The sequence below is a fragment of the Physeter macrocephalus genome, chromosome 15 (genome assembly GCF_002837175.3).
Source record: "Physeter macrocephalus isolate SW-GA chromosome 15, ASM283717v5, whole genome shotgun sequence".
Lineage (NCBI taxonomy): Eukaryota > Metazoa > Chordata > Mammalia > Artiodactyla > Physeteridae > Physeter > Physeter macrocephalus.
The window spans coordinates 51,466,458-51,485,832 of record NC_041228.1 but is presented as its reverse complement, the minus strand read 5'-3'; the positions used below and the strand labels follow the sequence as shown (position 1 = coordinate 51,485,832).

Here is a 19,375-nt window from a genome sequence, read left to right as displayed (position 1 = left end):
GGCTCATAGAGTTTCTGCTGAGAAATCAGCTGTTAACCTTATGGGAGTTCCCTTGTATGTTATTTTTCGTTTTTCCCTTGCTGCTTTCAATAATTTTTCTTTGTGTTTAATTTTTGCCAATTTGATTACTATGTGTGATGGCATGTTTCTCCTTGGGTTTATCCTGTATGGGACTTGTTGCACTTCTTGGACTTGGGTGGCTATTTCCCATGTTAGGGAAGTTTTGGACTATAATCCCTTCAAATATTTTCTCTGGTCCTTTCTTTCTCTCTTCTCCTTCTGGGACCCCTATAATGTGAATGTTGTTGCATTTAATGTTGTCCCAGAGGTCTCTTAGGCTGTCTTCATTTCTTTTCATTCTTTTTTCTTTATCCTGTTCCGCCCTCTGGTGGATGAGGCTCTGTCCTAAATTCTTAATGTGTAAGTATTCACTTAATACTTATAACAACCAATGGAGTGGTAGTAATAATTCACAATTTACAGGTGAATGTTAAACAGTAATTAAGTGGCCAAGCTGGGATTTGAACCCAAGCAGTTTGTTTCCAAAGCCCATGAATCTGGAAAAAGAAGATCCAATGAGTAAGAAAAGTATTCTCTGCCCAGCACAAGAGAACTTGATTATGATAAGAATTAAGTCCCGCATTACCCATTCCTTCAGCATTGAGGGGAACTGGTGATATAGCCATATCCGGGGAGTTTCAGCAGAGAAAATAATAGTTCTCGTTCTTTTCCTCCTAGGAGACAGATGTTGGCTTGGCAGGGCCAATAAAGAGGCACAAGAGTTTCCTGGTTAAACAAAATTTTGTCTGAGTATTTACAATTTTGTCTCAAGAAAGTTAGGAGGTTGAAGATGGGAGGAAAGACGCCCCCAAGTTCTTGTGCCAGCTGGGAAATAATAACACTAAATGGTTTCCAGGAATAGGATTTGGAGAGGATAGTGTCTGTTCAGTAGTACTGTGTCTATTTCTTGGCTCACCATGAGTGTTAAATGAGTTATTGTTTGTCAAGTGTTTAGAACAGAGCCTGGCACATAGTAACCTCAATATCAGTGTTTGTTCAATAAAATAGATACCTATACTTAGTGGACAGGCTCAGTGTCTTAAATCCATCATGTTTCTCCTTCCTCACACTCACTGTTTTATCTAACTCTCATGATTTCCCACATGCGTCATTGAAACTGATTCTTGTCTGGCTCCTGACTTCATGAGGGTGGAGGTGAGGTACCATAAATGAGGGGAGATTGGAAAAGCACTTCTAAAACTAACAATGCAGTGAAGCAAATCATAACCACTGAGTAGATGTTACGGTTAGTAAATGCTATGTGTTCAAAGTCTCTGTGGGCAAAGTTGTGATGAATGTATAGAGGATGGAAGAAAGAATAGAATGAGACATGGAAAGGATGTGAAGGGGACATTTCAGAAGACAGAAACAGTGTAGAGAAGATTCAGAAACTGGAAGCACATAGTTAGTCCAGAAACCACTATGTCCTTCAAGGTTTCTGCTTCATAAACCTGCTGCCTCTTACACTTTGAGTTCGGGTCAGAAAATGTGCACAAATGTGTCAATGAAATGAGAACACTGATTTCCTGAAAACTGTCATTTTTCCATGTCATTTTCTGTTCTTAGCCTCTCCAGTCTCCCATTAAAGTAATTTCTCTTTCATATCAAAAATAAAATCTCAATTCCTTGAGCCTTGAGTTTTTATTGTTTTTAAATATGCACTTTACTGATCCTTCTCGTCTCTTAGAATTTCTGTTCTGTGTCTGAGGTCATTTTTAGGATGAGGAAATATTTATGATTTTAAAGTATTTTATTTGTTATGTAGTCTCTCTTTCAAGAGAGATAAAAACATTTTTTATTCTGAAAATATGGCTTTTCTTCCAAATTCCATCTGTGGACACCTGTTCCACACTTGGTTTCCTGCACACACAATAATAGAAGCTCGCTCTGTTCTCTGAGCTGACACAATTTCAGGCAAAGATATTACAGATTTTATTATATTCTGTAGAAATAAAGTTCTTAACATTGTCTAGTATTGCTCCTGCAATTTATAAAAAGTTTATTAAATGGCGCCCTGAAAATGCTCTCACCTCCACCACAAGCCAGAAATGTCCACGGGAAACTGCTGTTGGCTTCATGGAAGATCCTAACTCACGCAGTGGAAATGACACTTCCAATTGGGTTGTCACTGGTTACTTTCGATTCTCTAGCTCCTTCACAATGCTTAAAATTTTCCTTTATCTCTGTTATTGCAACGATCTGTGTAAATCTTCAGAATGTTAACGCTTTTAAATTTTTCATGGCTCCTCAGCAAAATATGAACAAGTCTTCTCAGCAGTTTTCATGGATTAGTGTTAGGCTTTGATCAATGAGGTCGGAAATACAATAAAGAGGGACTGAAATCAATCCTCTGCTTCCACCAAGTTGCTCCTCGTAGCACAGGGTGGGAGAAGAAATGCATTTGGTCCCCATTGCTCTTTCTCTTTTGCTGCCTTTCTCCATTCTCACCCCCAAATGTGAAGAATGTCCCATTATGTTGTTTAACTTTATGTCATTACACATTTCTGATTTTTTGTTTGTTTGTTTGTTGTTTCGGTTTGGGGTTGTTTTTGGTCACACCACGTGGCATGCAGGATCCTAGTTCCCTGACCAGTGATTGAACCCGTGCCCCCTGCAGTGGAAGCGGGGTCCCAACTGCAGCACCACCAGGGAAGTCCTTGATGTTATTTTTTTTTAATGTTTGCTCCCTTCGAAGCTAAATGCAAACATTACATTTTGGCATTTTCTCTTTCCTCTCCAGGATGTCTGATTCACAGGGAGTCCAGGCCCTGAGAGAGCATGGACCTACCTAAGTGCAATCAGATCCTCCCTGGGCTCAACACCTAGTTCCTGAAGGAAGTAGCCTCACAGCTACCCTCCTCACCAACTGCATCCTCCTCTTTTTCCGGGGCACAGTGCAGAAACTAAAGGTTATAGCCACACACACTTGCAGCTGAGGGTGGCCATATGACTAAATTTCTCACCAGTGGAGTGCAAGCAGAAGTGATGTATACAAACTCTGCTGCACTTTGTTAGTAGGAGGCTATTTTTCCCTTGACTTGCTGTGTTACCCCTTTGTGCTAATTGAACACAGTGATGCCTGAGATGCAGCTTCAGCCTTCCAGATAAGCCAGTGCCCTTGGAAAGGGAGGAAAATGATGGAAGCAAACCATGTCCCTGAATGACTATATAGAACAGAGCCACCCCACAGCCTCATTCAGGAAGACTGTTGTCAAACTCTAGTCTGTTGCAGGCCACTGCATATTGTTTATTTGGGTCTTTTTCTTCAGCAGCTTAGCCTTAACCTTGACTGAGCCGAGAATGATTTATTCCTTCTCCTCCCACATTCTCCCACAAGAGATGCAAATACAACTCTGCTGGCCTCTTCTACAATCATTCCACGTACGGCCCATTCAATCAGTGTTTAATGCGCTCGTACCTTGTACGGCACTCTGGGCTAGGCATGATGCAAGATATGATACCAGCCTCACTTGCTTAGAAAAGAGGAGAAAACACGCCCAGTGGGAGGAATCATGAGCGACCTCAAAAAAGATGTAATGTTGGATGAGGGCATCATGTATGCAAAGGATTTCACAGTTGGAGATGAAGGAATGCAACTTCTAACCAAGAGAGGATATACTGGCAAAGAGATAGAGGAAGAAAATTCTCAGCTTGGCTAGAATATGATGGGCATGAAGAGAGAATGGAAGATAGAACCAAAAATATATAATTGGAGGCCATTTCTGGAGAAGTAGCAGGTCATAAAGATAGGTCTGGAACAAAGCATGGAAAGTGGTGAATGACAGGCTTTATTGTTATACAGTAAGAAGACACTGAAAACCTTAATTTTCAGGTCTCAGAATTCAACCAGGCCCAAGCAAATATTCTGTTCATCTTTTGATATGATATGACTTTTGTTGCTGGTAGGTGACAAGTGAAAGCATTCATATAGTGAATTATCTTAAAGATAGGAGGCACTTCATAAATATTAATAGTAAAACTTTAATATTATTTTCTAGTATAGTATAAAGCTAGTAGAGACCATACCACTCAGTTACTTAGTATTCCTATTAGAGTTCCAACTATTTCCATATCTACTTCTCAGTCTGATTAGTGAGTTATAGGGGAAATGTTGAGCTGATTGAAATGTATTTAAAGCTATATTAGTTCTAAATCTATGTGTTTCGTGTGTTTCTCCTCTGATCACACTGTCCAATCAAGATGCATACTTAGGTTCTTTTAATTAATATACTTGGTTTTTAAGACATTTTTTTAAAAGTGAGTAGGAGGAAAGTACGTATTTCCTATTTGTTTGTGTTTGGATTACAGCTTTCACAATCATAGTTTCTTTTCTTCGCTGCTTGCAAAACTAATTCATTATTATTTCCTTCTGAAAGGAATTCTGATGGGTTAATATTTACAAGCACATATAGCATAAGGTTCATAGTAAAACTCTTCTGGATGGGTTACTGCACACTGACTGGAAGAATTATAAATGCATCAGGTGAGTTTCAACTCAGGTGAGCTCCCAACCTGGATGGGATTATGGGTAAATGACGCTTCATGGAAAAATTTTATCCAGAGATTATTCTTAATTCTGAGAATGAAATTGCTTTCAAAATTCTTAATTCGTAACAATAAATTACCATTATTAAAAAGTGGAAATAAAATCTGTAGTTATTTTAGAAATAGATGCATACATACATATGTGCATACATACAAACACAGATTTTTTTTCTGGATTATATATAGCTCAGTATGTCTAGAAACTTACTATCTTTCCCATGACCCCTGACACACTCACCCTTAAGAATTGTGTATCCTCTCTATTAATCTGATAATATAGAATAAGGGAATATGAGGGAAATGTGATACTAGAAATCACTAATATCCTTCTCAGGAAAAGGCCAAAAACTACTTTAGACATTATTGTTATTGACTCACTTTAATTATTTTCCAAAACTAATTCCCAGTGCCCCACCTATCCAGACAATATTAGTATTTCAACTGTGCTACTGCATATACTCTCCATTGCCATTGGAAATATTTCAATTCCTCTCTTACTATAGAAAAGAAAATCACTCTTACCTCATTGTGTTGAATTTTTATTCCCAGCCCCCCATTACTTACTTAGACTAGTCTACTATTCTACTTAAACTATTGGGTTAGGGATGCAGAGAACAAGTCATTATCCAAAGCACAAGTTGTGGTATACAGAGAATTTGGAGACTTAAAAGTTCCTCCTTGGTCACAACTCCAGCCTAACATACGGATCTTCTTAAAAGCCAAATGAAGAGGATCTGATGATGGAAAAAGTTAAGAATGGGATTCATTTGCTCAGCACCAAACACCCAAGAGAAACTGAAGTGGCTTCACAAAGGACCAGGTAAGACGTGTGCACATCTCCAGAGCACATCTCCCTTGGCTCTGACCTACCCCAGATCTGAGAGTAGTCTGGTTCTTGCAGCTTCTCTCTATGACTCCTACCATCATATCCCACCCGAGTCTATATGCCAACCTTCTGTCACCCACATTCTGGCCTGGGAGCACAGTCCATAGTTAGTGCTCAATAAATGTTAGCTGCTGTGTCGTTTCCATCACCACCACCACCATCATCATCATCATTGTCATCTCCATCATCTGTAGGAGTCCCGATTCCTGGTCTGGATTTCTGACCCTTTATTACTAGTTAGTTAGCTTAGGTTAGCAATTTTGTCTAATTGGTGGTGTGTACTCTCAACTTTGCTCAGAAGTACAGAATTTACCTGACCTCTTCCTATCTTAGCCAATTTCCCTGGCCTTCACTGCATGTCTTCCTAAATCTTCATCATCTTTTTTTCTTCCTTCCATAGAATCTCATCTTGCTAGAGTTAGAAAGCACCTTAAAGATAATCTTGCTTAACCCCTACTTTTTAAAGGTGAGAAAAGCAAAATTTAGAATTAGTAGGTAGACTAGCCAGAAGTAGCCATCCTTCTCCTCTGAGTCCAAGGTATCTTTTTCTATAGTCATGATTCTCAGTCAAGGATGATTTTGAACCCCCAGCAACATCTGGGGACATTTTTGATTGTCATAATCAGGGAGGGAGGTATGCTACCGGCATCTAGTGATGTTTAGCACCATCCTTTGTCTCTAACCACAATTAATCCTACAATTGTTAAAGGTGTTATTTCAAGTAGGAGGAAAATGAGGTTAAGAAATTAACCCAGGGCTTCTCTCGTGGTGCAGTGGTTAACAATTCCCCTGCCAATGCAGGGGACACGAGTTCAAGCCCTGGTCTGGGAAGACTCCACATGCCGCAGAGCAACTAAGCCCGTGCACCACAACTACTGAGCCCACGTGCCACAACTACTGAAGCCCTCATGCCTAGAGTCCATGCTCCACAACAAGAGAAGCCACCACTCTCTTCAACTAGAGAAAGCCCACGCACAGCAACAAAGACCCAATGCAGCCAAAATTAATTAATTAATTAATTATAAAAAGAAATTAATCCAAGTCCCTTGGCTAGTAAGTATAAGAGCTATTAATGCCAGGTCTATCTGGCTTCCAGACACCATCCACCTCCACTGTGGTGCCTTTCTGATAAGAAGAGTAAAGAATTAACTCACGGGGTTAGTGAGTTAATTACATAACATTAGATAGTATACTATATTATCATTTTTTTTCATTTTCCCCAAATTGGATCATTTATAGTTTTGCTGAACTTCGCAAATATAAACTTATCTTCCCAGGGGAAGAAAACTACTACTGTCCTCACTTGGTGAGAAGAGAAAGAGGCTCCAATAAGTGGTGCTGGGACCTCACCAGGTCTCTGGTAGAGTCCTGCAGAGATTCACTAGCTCAGCAAAGATATGGCCATCTTACAAACAACACTGGCAGTTGGAATAAGTTACCATATTTTGTTCTCATTAGAATAAAAATTAGATGAGAAAGAGACATTTCCTGGACTTGCAAGCACTTTTCTTTCACAAGCTATTTCCTTTGTAAGTCAATATGCCCCAGAAGCCTTCTACCAAAAAAGGGCAGCCTTTCTGTGGGATCTTGGATATGAGGCAGGTGGCACCAGGTCACAGAACCCTGTGTGGAGGCACAGGAAGAGAAAAACAAACAAACAAGAGAAACAAAAATTTCCTAAGAAAGCCTTTCAGAGTTACATCCTGTCAACCACCTGCAGTAGACAGGGAAGCAAAACAAAGCCCTCTGATTTCTATGTTGGTATTTTTATCAAGACTCTGTGGCTGACAATTTCATTGCTGATACTCTGACATTTACTATTTTTCAGACTCAGCAATCAGCACTCATGTTCTCTGTTCAACCCAGAGTCTCAAGTTTTATTAGTGATTCAAAGTATACTCCTATAATTTTTTGCTGTATGTGCAATCTATACATGCAGACTTGTGGACAAAAAATGTCACCTGCCATTTCAGTAAACAAAGGATGTTGAGGCCATCAAGTATCAGCCATTGCAGTGACCCCTGATGGTATATCCTGAGGGGAATTCAGTATGGAAAAAAACAGGATACTGACCCTAGATAGGTAAGGTGCATATCAAAGGATAATTTCAGTAAGCCCAGACACTTGGATCTTCCCATAGAAAAGCGTTAAATTCATTAATTTAACATGTCTGGTTCTCTTTAATAAGCAGCAATCTTCTGATGTTCTGAGTACATAGTGGTTTTAGGGTGTTTTTTGCAAAACTCCTCTGTATCCTGGCTCCTACCTTACCTCTTCGGAACAGTTCCTCAGAGCGATCTGAGAGGCTGTATCCTGGGCTTCAGTACTCAGTAAATTTGCTAATTAAGACATAATCCTCAACTCTTTGGTTGTGCTTTTTTTTCAGTTGACAGACTTAAATCTGCAAAATTATAAGAGTGTTTTGATTGAATTACATTGCCTCTCAGTAGAATCTGGTTGGTGAATTGGCTTCCAGCCTTATAATTACGGAGTGACATGAGACCTGGAATAGTCAGGGAGATGATAATTACCGTAAATAATGTTTTGAGGAATTACAGTCCATTTTTCCTTTCTTTTGCCCCAGCATTATTTCTAACTTAGCACTAATATCATTTTATTGCTTCCTTGTTTACCTGACTGATTCATCTAGAAGCTTATAAATTCCTTGAAAATAGGAATCGTGTCCTATTTTTCTCTTTATCCCCAGAGCCTCTGACAGTACCTGGCACAAATTAATGTTTAATAAATATTGGTTGAGGTACCAAATGAATGAGTCAATAATTAATTGCATGACTGGATAAATGAACGACTGCTGGATTTCTCAGTAGGTCTTTGCCATTCTTAAGGCCAAAGAGCCCTCCTTTTGCCACTATTAGAGGATCAAGAATGAGACAAGGGAGGAGCCTCTGAAACACCAGCAAACTGTCTCTGGGAGTGAAAGCTAAGTAGCTTCTTAACATATTACTCAGAATTCTGAATAAAGGTACCAGCTTTCTGGGGCCATGCTGACCGCACATACTAGTTAACTTGAGTGCTACACTACTGAAGATGATAAGCTCACTGTTGCAAAACCTCAACGGGATCTAGAAAAAACAATATTGTTCAATCACAAAGAGCTCTGTGTCTTCTACCTCCCAAAGGTTAAATACCTGTACATTGGAGACAGTGACCTTGATGAACACCACAATCCCGCTGGGCTCAAACGTTCTGTCACTACCAGGCAAACTGTAAGAGAACTCTAGAGAGAGGATTCTAAAATAATCTTCATGTTGGCAAATCCATTCTATTCAATTCAAAGTCTCTGCATGATAGCTGGCAAGTTGCTTATCCTCCTAATCTCAGTATTCTTGTCTGAAAGACAGATTAACAAATAAGTGAGTTTATAGCACTGGGCAGAGAACCAGGCACACACTAAACAAATGTTCACTCATAAGGTTTATAATATAGTCCCTGACACTAAAGACACAAAAGCAATCATTACACCAAAAGCTATAAGTTCAGAATGCTACAGGAACACCAAAAAGTACCCAAACCAGTGCAGGGCTGGGGGAGGTCTCCTGAAGATGTTGCCTCATCCGAGACTTTGAGGATAATTAGGAGTAGAGGTGTCATCAAGTAAAGGGGGAGATGGCATTGCAGGCACAAAGGACAGTATGAACAAAGACACAGAGGTTGGAATCCACGTGGTGTAGGCCTGAAACCATGAGCAGTTTGGTATTGCTGGAGCCGGAAACCAGAGATTTGGCAGGAGAGATAAGCAAGGGCCATCTGATGAAAGCCACTGAGCTGTGCTACACAAAGGGTCACCTGATCACACGCATCATTCAGAGAAAAAGTTCTTGTAGCTGATAGAGGATGGTGACAATGCTGAACTTCACCTGAGCCCTGTGTTCCTGGAAAATGGGGAAGCTTTAGAAATTCCTTTGTGTTCTGGAAACACTTACTTACTGCAAAGAAGTCCCCATGTGACTTAGATAAGACTCGTGGACACCCTGCATTTACCTCTGGCAAGGCCAGACACAGACCCTCCAGATTCCCATTTTTGCCTCATAAATAATTAGCTGAACAGTTTTGTCCCCACTGCTCAATCAGAACAAAGGGTTTGTTAATCAAATTTTGGATAAGGTGAGCTTTGGCCCCATCAGCCTGAGCCAGCAAGCAGCCCCTCCTTAAACCCCTCCTGAAAGCAGACTGAATCCTCAGAACATTCTCTGCCACACGGTCCAATAGTCCACTCCTATTCAACCCACATGCCCACACCTGATTCTCTGCAGCCTTGTTTACTCCTCCCTGCAAAAGAAAAACCCTTGAAGATCTCACGGTCAGAGCATTCTGCCTATTGCTATAGTCCATTTCACACTCCTCACTTAGCAATTATCCTTTGGAACAAAGTCTCTCCTTACTAAGTCAGGACTTGTTTTTTATTTTTCAACAGATTGGACACGAACAAGCTGGAGACCACATGGGGACCATTGCAATAGGCCAGGCCAGAGTTGATGGGCATCCGAACTGGGACACTGCAGTGGTACAGAGCGGCAAGAAACATGTAAAGGTGAACTGGGTAGGAACTGATGATGCCCTGAACAAGGGGTAGAAGGAAGAGTCCGCATGCTGCCTGGGTGCCCTTACTCTGTGTGTTCTCTCCTTGGGGCCCGCTCAGAGCTACCTGGTGCCGCACCTGTGCTCCTGCTGCACCTACTGCATCCCTCTGTCATTGTACATGCACTGTGTAATCAGGTGTTTCTATAACTGCCTCGCCTATGGGCTGTGAGCTTCCTGAAAACAGGGTTCATGATACTCTCAGCACCCAGCTGAGTGCCTGGTGTCCTAGGAATGGTCACCAAGTGTTCACTGAATTGAATTAGACATTAATCCATAAAACTGATTTAAGATTTCTCAAGACGTCTGTATGTATGCAAGTACTCTGGTTTCTGAATTGATAGGAACGACTGGGAAAATAATTTTAGCTAATATTTATTCTAGATTTACTACGTGCCAGGCATTGTGCTAAGCAATGTGAGTACACGATCGCCTTTGATCTCCACTAAAACCCTAAGAACTAGGTACAATTACTATGATCCTTATTTAACTGATATAGGTACACTAAGACTAGAGAGGTTGAGCAGTTTTCAATATGAAGCAGAGATGGGATTCTCAGCTTCCGTCTGGCCCCCGAGCTCACACACTTAATCCCTACAGCACAGGAGGGACTGCTCGTCTTTCCATATAAAGGAAGATCTGAATGATAATATGTCAAAGAGACAGATGATTGAAATGAGCAATGGAACTTACTCTTTCAGGAAAATGCCAGAAAGACAAAAATGGTTTGGGAATGTGCATGAAATATTTATAACTCAATAGAAATGCTGACTGAGGGATTAACTGAGATTGTGAGAGCCTTGATGTTCTGTGCTAACCATACTCAGTGTAAAAATTACCTTCCAAAGAAAGCAACCAGTCACACAGAAAAAACTGAAAAGCATCATTTTTGCACAAATGTTTGCTTTTCCAAAGCACTCTGTGTACATTTTCTTGGCACATTTCTGTATGTAAGCAGCTCTAGAATGCAGAGATGTAGAAAAGCCAGCATGGTGCACAGTGGAGCTGATGTCTGCAAATGTGAGCTTCCTCGGGAAGAGCTTCCCAGCCCTATGAGATGTGACTCTGAGAGCCACCAGAACTTTCACTGCACCTGAGACATGTTTTAGATTATTTTAGCTAAGATGCATTGCAGAGTGATGGCCATGTGATAGGCTTCAACCTACAAGAAGCATGATTAACATGAGCCTTAGGCCTAGCCAGCTTCCAGAAGGGAATAGAGACATTTAAGAACCAAGATGATCCCTTGTACGCCTGAAACTTACATAATATTTTAAATCAACTATACCTCCATTAAAAAAAAAAAAAAAAAAAAGAACGAAGATGATCCTAAGATCACTTCAGACTGAATTGTTTCCTTCTGAGAGGCCGGGGACAAAGCACAAACCTCACTGCCTCTGTTTTCTAACCTCTGAACAGGGAGTAATAACACCTTTCTTTCTGGGAGTTCTCAGGAGCAGTGATGAGTGAGGTCAATGACTGGTATGTAAACGTTGCTCAATCAATGTTCCATAGTTTTTCTTGCTGTTATGCAGATTTTTGAACTGAATTTCAAATAATTGGGTTCATTCCTAGAAAATATAGCCTATCAAAATTAGATGCCCTTCAATAAAGACAATGAAAACATAAAACAAGGGTGAAGTGGTGAGAATTATTGTTGACCAATGACATTCTCTCTGAGGAGGTGGGATTAAAGAGGTCCTCATGTAGCCTTGGATCTGAGCCACTTCGTGAGGTTGAGAACAGAGGCAGGAGGTGCAGGCAGGAGACTGCTGCAGGGGTCGGAACTAGAAGCTTACCAGACAATGAATTGGGCAAGGGGTCTGGAGTCCAGCTTTCTAGCCGTGCCCCATCCAGTAACTGCAGGAGAGTCGATTCCTGCACTTCTGTCTCCCTATCTTTTTAGTCGTTTGTACTACTCAGTCATTTGCCAATCAAACGTTTATACTGCTCTTCTCTACATGTGCTCCTTCAAGTTTGGACAACATTACAACTTAGTTCTGACTTCATCGAGATCTGACAGAGTGAAAAAGAGAGAGATTGACCTTGCTAAGGTGGGTGGGCCTCATCCAATCAGCTGAAGGCTTTAGGGCAAAATCTGCAATTTCTCAGAGAAGGAATTCTGCCTCAAGACTGTAACAGAGGAATCCTTCCTGAGTTTCCAGCCTGTTGGCCAGCCCTACATACCCCACACTCAAGACTGCAAATCAGGGCTTCCCTGGTGGCACAGTGGTTAAGAATCCACCTGCCAATGCAGGGGCCATGTGTTCGAGCCCTGGTCCAGGAAGATCCCACATGCCACAGAGCAACTAAGCCCATGTGCCACAACTACTGAGCCTGCGCTCTAGAGCCCATGAGCCACAACTACTGAAGCCCGTGCACCTAGAGCCATGCTCCGCAGCAAGAGAAGCCACCGCAGTGAGAGCCCACACACTACAACGAAGAGCAGCCCCTGCTCGCCACAACTAGAGAAAGCCCACGTGCAGCCACAAAGACCCAACGCAGCCAAAAATAAATAAAAATTTAAAAAATAAACAAATTTATTTTTAAAAAAATAAAGAAAAGACTGCAAATCACCTCTCACCTATGGCTTGCCCTACAGATTTAGAACTTTCCAGCCCTCACAATTGCATGAGCCAGCTTCTTAAAATAAATCTATATCTGTATCCAAAAATAATTCTCAAAAAGTTCTCTTCTTAGATATGGGAACATATGTATATGTATAACTGATTCACTTTGCTGTAAAGCAGAAACTAACACACCATTGTAAAGCAGTTATACTCCAATAAAGATGTTTAAAAAATTAAAAATAAATAAATAGGGGCACTTCCCTATTTATGCCATAAAAAAAAAAACAAAAAAAGTTCTCTTCTTGTTGGATCTCCTCTGTAGTTTTTTCTTGGAAAAATATCTTTCTTTTTTGATGGAACAAACAGACAAAAAAACACAAATGAAACAGCCAAGGCCTTCAACTTCATCTTTGTCCCCTCATCTGTAGCAGGGTGTGTTCCTACTACCATTTGCTCGGTTCCGAGATTGTTTGCTTTGTGATTGTATTCGGTAATGCTACAACAGAGCCTGGAATGATAACACAATCATGGGAATTCCCTGATGGTCCAGTGGTTAGGACCCTGTGTTTTCATCACCAAGGGCCTGGGTTCAATCCCTGGTCAGAGAACTAAGATCCTATAAGCTACACAGCATGGCCAAAAACAAACAAACAAACAAAAAGAAAACACAATCATAACTGATTCAAGATTAAAATCAACATGATATGTGTAAATATATATAAACCAAATGCTGATATTCCATTTGCTATTCATTAATCTACAGTCATAGAACTGCAGGTAGGATTTTGTAGTAGGGAAAGAGCTGTGAAGCAGAGAATTTGATTTCTAGTCTGCCATAATTCTGGGCAATTTAAACAACCTCCCTTTTCTCTGTTTATTTGATTGTGAACTAATGTTTGATGATCATATGTAGTCATAGTTTTAACGAACATAAAATGAAGTAATGTTATAGGTTGTGTCACCCAAAAGATATGTGGAAGTCCTAACTCCCAGTATCTCACAATGTGACCTTATAAATAGGACGTAATTAGCTGGAGGTGTAAGGTTGAGGTTATACTGGAATACAGTGGGCCTTTAGCCCACAATGACTGGTGTACTTATAGAAAAAGGAGAGACAGACTCACAAGGAGAACAGCATGTGACGATAGAGGCAGAGACTGAAGGCTGCAGCAACAAGGCAAGGACTGACAGGAAACCACCGGAAGCCAGAGAGAGGCAAGGGAGGAGTCTCTCCTACAGATTTCCAGGGGAGTGTGACCCTGCCAACATCTTGATCTTGGATTTTTAGCCTCTAGAACTGTGAGAAGATAAATTTCTGTTTTAAGCCACCCAATTTGTGGTACTTAGAAATAAGATAAGGGACTTCCTTGGCCATCCAGTGTTTAACACTCTGCGCTTCCACCGCAAGGGGAACGGGTTCAATCCCTGTTCGGGGAGCTAAGATCCCGCATGGGGCACGGCACAGGCAAAAAGGAAAAAAAAAAAAAAAAAAAAGAAGTGAAATGATAAAATGTTTGAAAGATACCACACCCTGAGTGCAAGGTGTCATGGTGCATTTACAAATATGGGGCACTATATTAGTAAACAAAGGACACGTGTCAGGCACCACAATACACGCTTCACTTGTGTCATTTCATTATATTATCACAATAACCAAACGAGGTAGGAACTACTATTATTCATATTTTACAGCTAGTAAAAGCATGACACAGACAGCTTAGATGCTTACCCAAAGTCACATTGCAAGTAGATATAGGCTGTTGTCGGAACACCATGACATTTCTTGCTCTTAAGGACTTTAAAATCTAGTAGATAAAAGTTAAAATACATGCATGTTAATTTAGTCATTCATTGGTTTCGTTTCTAATGTTTTTCCACTTAAAATATTACTGAAGTGATTCAACAAAGGGATTGAAAGAGAGAGGGGGGCTGAAAAAGAGAGACAGAAAGAACATGTATTGGGGCAATGAAATCCTCAGCAGACGTAAGAAATATTAAGTACAAACCTGCTAGTTCTCCATATAATCATCACATATGAGAAGAATTCAGTTGCCCAGTCCCCAGAGTCATATCAACATTCTGGTTTGAGGTGATTTTCTAAGTTAACATCATTTCTTTTCTTGGAATTTCTCAATTCTTTGTGGATTCTGCACATAATTGCCTCCCTCCCATTTTCTGTGGTCACCCTGGTGGCGAGCAAATATGGGTTAAATGAAAAAGATCTTTCCCTTCATGATAAAATGTGAAGGAGAAAAAAATTACCAAAATTTTTGTTACCGAAAATCTTTTCTGCATATTTTGTTGTGTTTTCTTTTTTAAACATTCACAATGTCTAGGACTGGACTTTGGAAGTTATCGTTGTCTTGGCTGTGCTAACCCAGCCTCTCAGCCAGTCCCTCCCCATTGCATCTCACCCTCCACTCCTGCCAAGAAGAGGAGAGACAGAGATTAATATCTACTCCTACCAGCCATTTCTTTTAAAGCTCTTCTATTATGGCCTTTCTCATCCACAGCCTTCCACTTGCCTAACTACAACTTTTCTTTGAATTTTCTAAGCCACGTTGTATAAGAATTTACACATAACTCTCCATTAACCTGCATGTTTTAGCCCATTTCATTCTTTCACTATGACAAGAGTAATGACTGCTCCAAAGTTACTCCAATCTTTCTGCCTCCTAGTAACCAAAAATGTGATTTGCAAAGCTCTTAATTGTCACAAAAATAATTAAGGCAAAACTACTTGTATTCAGATTTTGGCCTTAATGACTTCAGGGTCTCAGGGTGACAGATGTGCAGAGAGCTGTTGTTCATCAGTCGCTGTGATTTCATCATATAGAGCCTGGGAAGGAATACTTAATAAGGTCCCAGAAAACAAGACTCATTTCTAACTTCAGTGAATTTCTAATGAGGTAGCTCTCGAGTTGAACAATGACTGATTCAGGCTCCATGGACAGGAGACTGGATTCTGATGTGCACTAAATACATCTCGGATAACAGTTGGACCTTTTGTCAGCTAATATTTATGCAGTGTTTCCCTGTGCCAGAGGTACTGAGCTAAATGCTTTACAAGCATGACCTCCATCCTTATGCAGCCCCATGAGGTGAGTAGCATTATTTTCATATCGTTTCACAGCTGAGGAGACTGAGGTTTTAAGGGGTTACTAGTTTACTCAAGGTAGAGCCAGGATTCAAACCCAGACAATCTGAAGCCAAACTTTTTGCTCTGAACCACTGTACTATACTGCCTTCTGTCTCCTTCTAGAAGAACTCCACTGAGGAGTGAGAAAATCTACACTTGCATTTGAAACCCTCTTAATTGCCAAAGTAATAAAGGCAGTCGCGTTTATGCTGAAGAATCCTCTTACTGTATTTTCTAGTGTGAGAACCTCAGAAAGGAAGATTCCGCCAGAGACATGCCAGACAAAAAGTGTATCTCCCAGGAAGTTGTTCATCGCCGTGCTATTTTTAAATGGACAAAGTAAACTGTTTTCCCATTGCCATCCCCGAAAGGTAACTCACACATTTCTCAGTATGGTGTAGAGGGTTCCTCACAACCCAACCACAACCTGGCCTCCTGGCTGAGGTCTCCTCACTACACACCACCTGTCTCCACCCCGTTTCCACTCAGTGTCACTCTGATCTTCAGATTAGCTGTGATCCCCGATACCTTCGTGCTGTTATGTGCACATTTCTTCTTCCTGGAATTCCCTTCCTTCTTTTTGCCAGGTTGCAAGCCTCTACTCATCTTTCAGGACCTCGTTTGTGGTCTCCTCCTCCATACAGGCTTCCTATAGATGCTCCAAAACAGAATTAATCACTCCTCTGTACTATCATGCATTTCTATTGCTATCACAGGTATTGCTCTTATTTGCTCTCTTATAACTATCTGTTCAGTTGCCTCTTGTCCCAAAAGCTTGTCAGTATTGACGCTATTGTAAGTCTCGCAGCAGAGAACGGTGATCTCAGTTGCTACGCTCTGTGTGTCAGTTTCCCTCGGCCAGCATGTGTCTCTCTATTCTTTATGCTCGAGCAAACATGAAGTCTCATATCCACAAGATAACAGATGCCTTTTTTCCCTACCTTGGGTGCAACCAATCGATGACCTTTCAACTTCAAGTTCATTACCAATCTCCTATGTTTGAACAGTTCATTTATAACTTAATAATCAGAATGCAGAAAGCTAATATAGAGCCAAGATGCCCAGTGTGTTAGAGGAGCAGCAATCAGAGTGGAAGGAAGGTTCATAAAGGATATTGGCTCCTCTTAGGCCTTTTAAAAACTCCCCCCCCCCCGCAAAATAAAAATAACCCTCCAGGCACACCACCAGGAGGTCCATCCAGCTCGCTTCCCACAGACCTGTGAGGGGCTTATTCGTACTCCCTCCACCCACATTCCTTGCTTCTCACTTCCCATCAGTGCCCATTTCTTCTGGTCTACACCTTGCCTGTTTCTTCTTGTCCCCCTGGACTGAGAATCCAACTTTGGTCCGTGGGCTCTGCCCCGGCACATCTTTGGATGCTGGTCCTAACAACTGGCCCTGGGCTCCACGCATTGCTTCTGAGCTGAAATGAGCTGGGGCACTGTGCATTCCCTGCAATAACATCCTGATAGGACCCACAGGACTGGCCAGTAGGGAAGTGCACAGACAGGCCCATTATATGACTGTGAAGGGCCTTATCGCCTGTAAAGGAGTTGCCTTGAGCCTTTGGGTTTGGGGCCACCATCACCACAGGGGAGGACTGGGGTCAGGTCTGTGTTTTAGAAAGCTGCCTCCAATAGGTGTGAAAATCGATCTGAGAGGGACAAGCCTGAAGCCAAGGACACTAGTTAGAAGGTGCTAAGCAATCCAGGTGAGACTGATAAAGCGTGACCTTAAGTAAGGAAGAGAAAATACAACAGGGGGATACATTTGAGAGGCATTTTGGAGTTAGATTTGACATGCTTCGGTGAATACTTACACATAGGGGACAGTGAAGAAAATATGCTGAAGGTAGCTCTGAGGTTTCTAGCTTTAAAAACTGGGAGGACTGTGACGCCGTTAAAAAAGCAGGAAGAAGAGCAAGATTAATGTAAAATCAGATCCAGCACATATGAGCAGGATGACTCTACACCAGAGTCACTGGCGGTACCTGGGCTCAGCGGCTTCATTGCCTTTGTGAACCTGATGTGGCCTGTAGCCTCCTGTAGATTGTCTACATGAACTGGGAGGGGGAGGAATGTTTCTAAGGGTTAATCTTAAAATGTCCTTGGATGAAAGATAGCTTCATTACAATGATTCCCTACTAGTAAATTCCCGAAGAATACAACTCTTTTTTTACTGAGGTATAATTAACATGCAAAAAAGCTGTCCATGTTTAATGTAGACATCTTGATGAGTTTGAAGATAATATACACCTGTGAAACCATCACCATTAAACAATACCATAAAATATAACCATGATCTCTAAAAGTTTCCTCCCTCTCACTCACTTTTTTTTTTTCCCCAAAACAATTTCTGTCTTAGATTCATAACTTTTGGAGGTCAGGACGTGGGGAGGTGGGAAATGGGGACTGGGGCAGAGGAAAGGAGAGACTATTGTAATGGAGAATGTTTTGGCACCATCTGAAGCACCTTCTGTATCAGCCTCTTACAAGCCTGGCAGCTGCAAGGGCCACATTCCAGGGCTCACAAAGTGGGTGTTGCCCAAACTGAGCGGTCATATCACCAGAGATGGGAGGCAGAATCATGGGAGGAGACTGCCTGAGAGAGGCACAAATCCTGCATTTTCTGCCAACATGAATCCAAAGACAGGGTGAGAATTCCAGGGAGATTTCCAGATTGCTTCACCTGGAAGAAAAGAAAAGAGCAAAGTAGCTGTCAGAGCCACCCCTCACAGCTGATAGCCTTCTGTTTGTGATGGGTCAGGCAGGGGAGGCCCTGGGAACCCAATTCACATCACACGAGAACAACTATTACTTGCTTTCCCTCCTTCTAACTTATCTTTCTCAAGGCAGGGTTCCTTTTCAAATGGTAAAAATGGACTTCCGTTTCCTATGAGTAGGTATTACTATCATGCTTTATAAATGAGGCGACTGAGGTACAGAGAGGTTAAGTAACCTGCCTGAGATCACACAGCTCGGAACCAAAGATGTCAGAATGCAAACCAGGCAGTCTGACTCCAGAACCTCCATCTTTATTTAACCTCTGCACTAAATGTCTTCCCCAATAGGCTCTCTACAGCAAGAGGTAATGAAAAAGAGCAAACAAATTTTTAAAAATAAGAAATATAATTACTGGAACAAAAGATTAAAAAAAGATTAAAGAGTAGACTGGACAGAATTGAAAGAACTAGAATTGGAAGTTAAATTGGGGGAAATTACCCAGAATATGATATGGAGTGATAAAGAGAAAAAATAAAATATTTGGAAGATAAATGAAGGAGTTCCAATGTTTATTCACTAGAAGTAGCAGAAATAGTGAATCTAGATGGTCAGGGAGAGCAAAAGAAGAATTTTTCAGAATTAAATATTAAAATTCAATCAAAGTACACTTGGTCTTTGACAATCTGACACTGTTTTGGCATTTATTTGAGAAAACGTCATTGCTACTACACTCCTGCTTTTGTGGAGAATTTTTTTCTGCCTCAGAAGAGTTAGCAGTTGAGCGTTTAGCTCCTGACCTACCTATAACTTATAGGCAACATTACTGCTATTTAAGTGATTATTTACCTAACCA

The 19,375-nt window shown here is 41.1% G+C and overlaps 1 long non-coding RNA gene across 4 annotated transcripts; it reads right to left on the bottom strand.

Annotated features, from left to right (window-relative positions):
• Positions 1-5,013: 5,013 nt before the first annotated feature.
• LOC114487919 (uncharacterized) lies at positions 5,014-18,063 on the bottom strand. Of its 4 annotated transcripts, none has more exons than XR_008619521.1 (6): positions 17,619-18,063; positions 16,328-16,448; positions 14,667-15,083; positions 14,390-14,465; positions 8,641-8,842; positions 5,014-7,994 (listed from the first exon to the last, which is right to left on the bottom strand). It is a non-coding gene; the product is annotated as an uncharacterized lncRNA (long non-coding RNA). The 4 variants fall into 4 exon arrangements; XR_008619522.1 differs by lacking the exon at positions 17,619-18,063 and having other exon boundaries at positions 5,014-7,114; positions 7,763-7,994; positions 16,328-16,772; XR_003683487.2 differs by lacking the exon at positions 17,619-18,063 and having other exon boundaries at positions 14,667-14,846; positions 14,938-15,083; positions 16,328-16,772.
• Between the last annotated feature and the right edge of the window lie 1,312 nt (positions 18,064-19,375).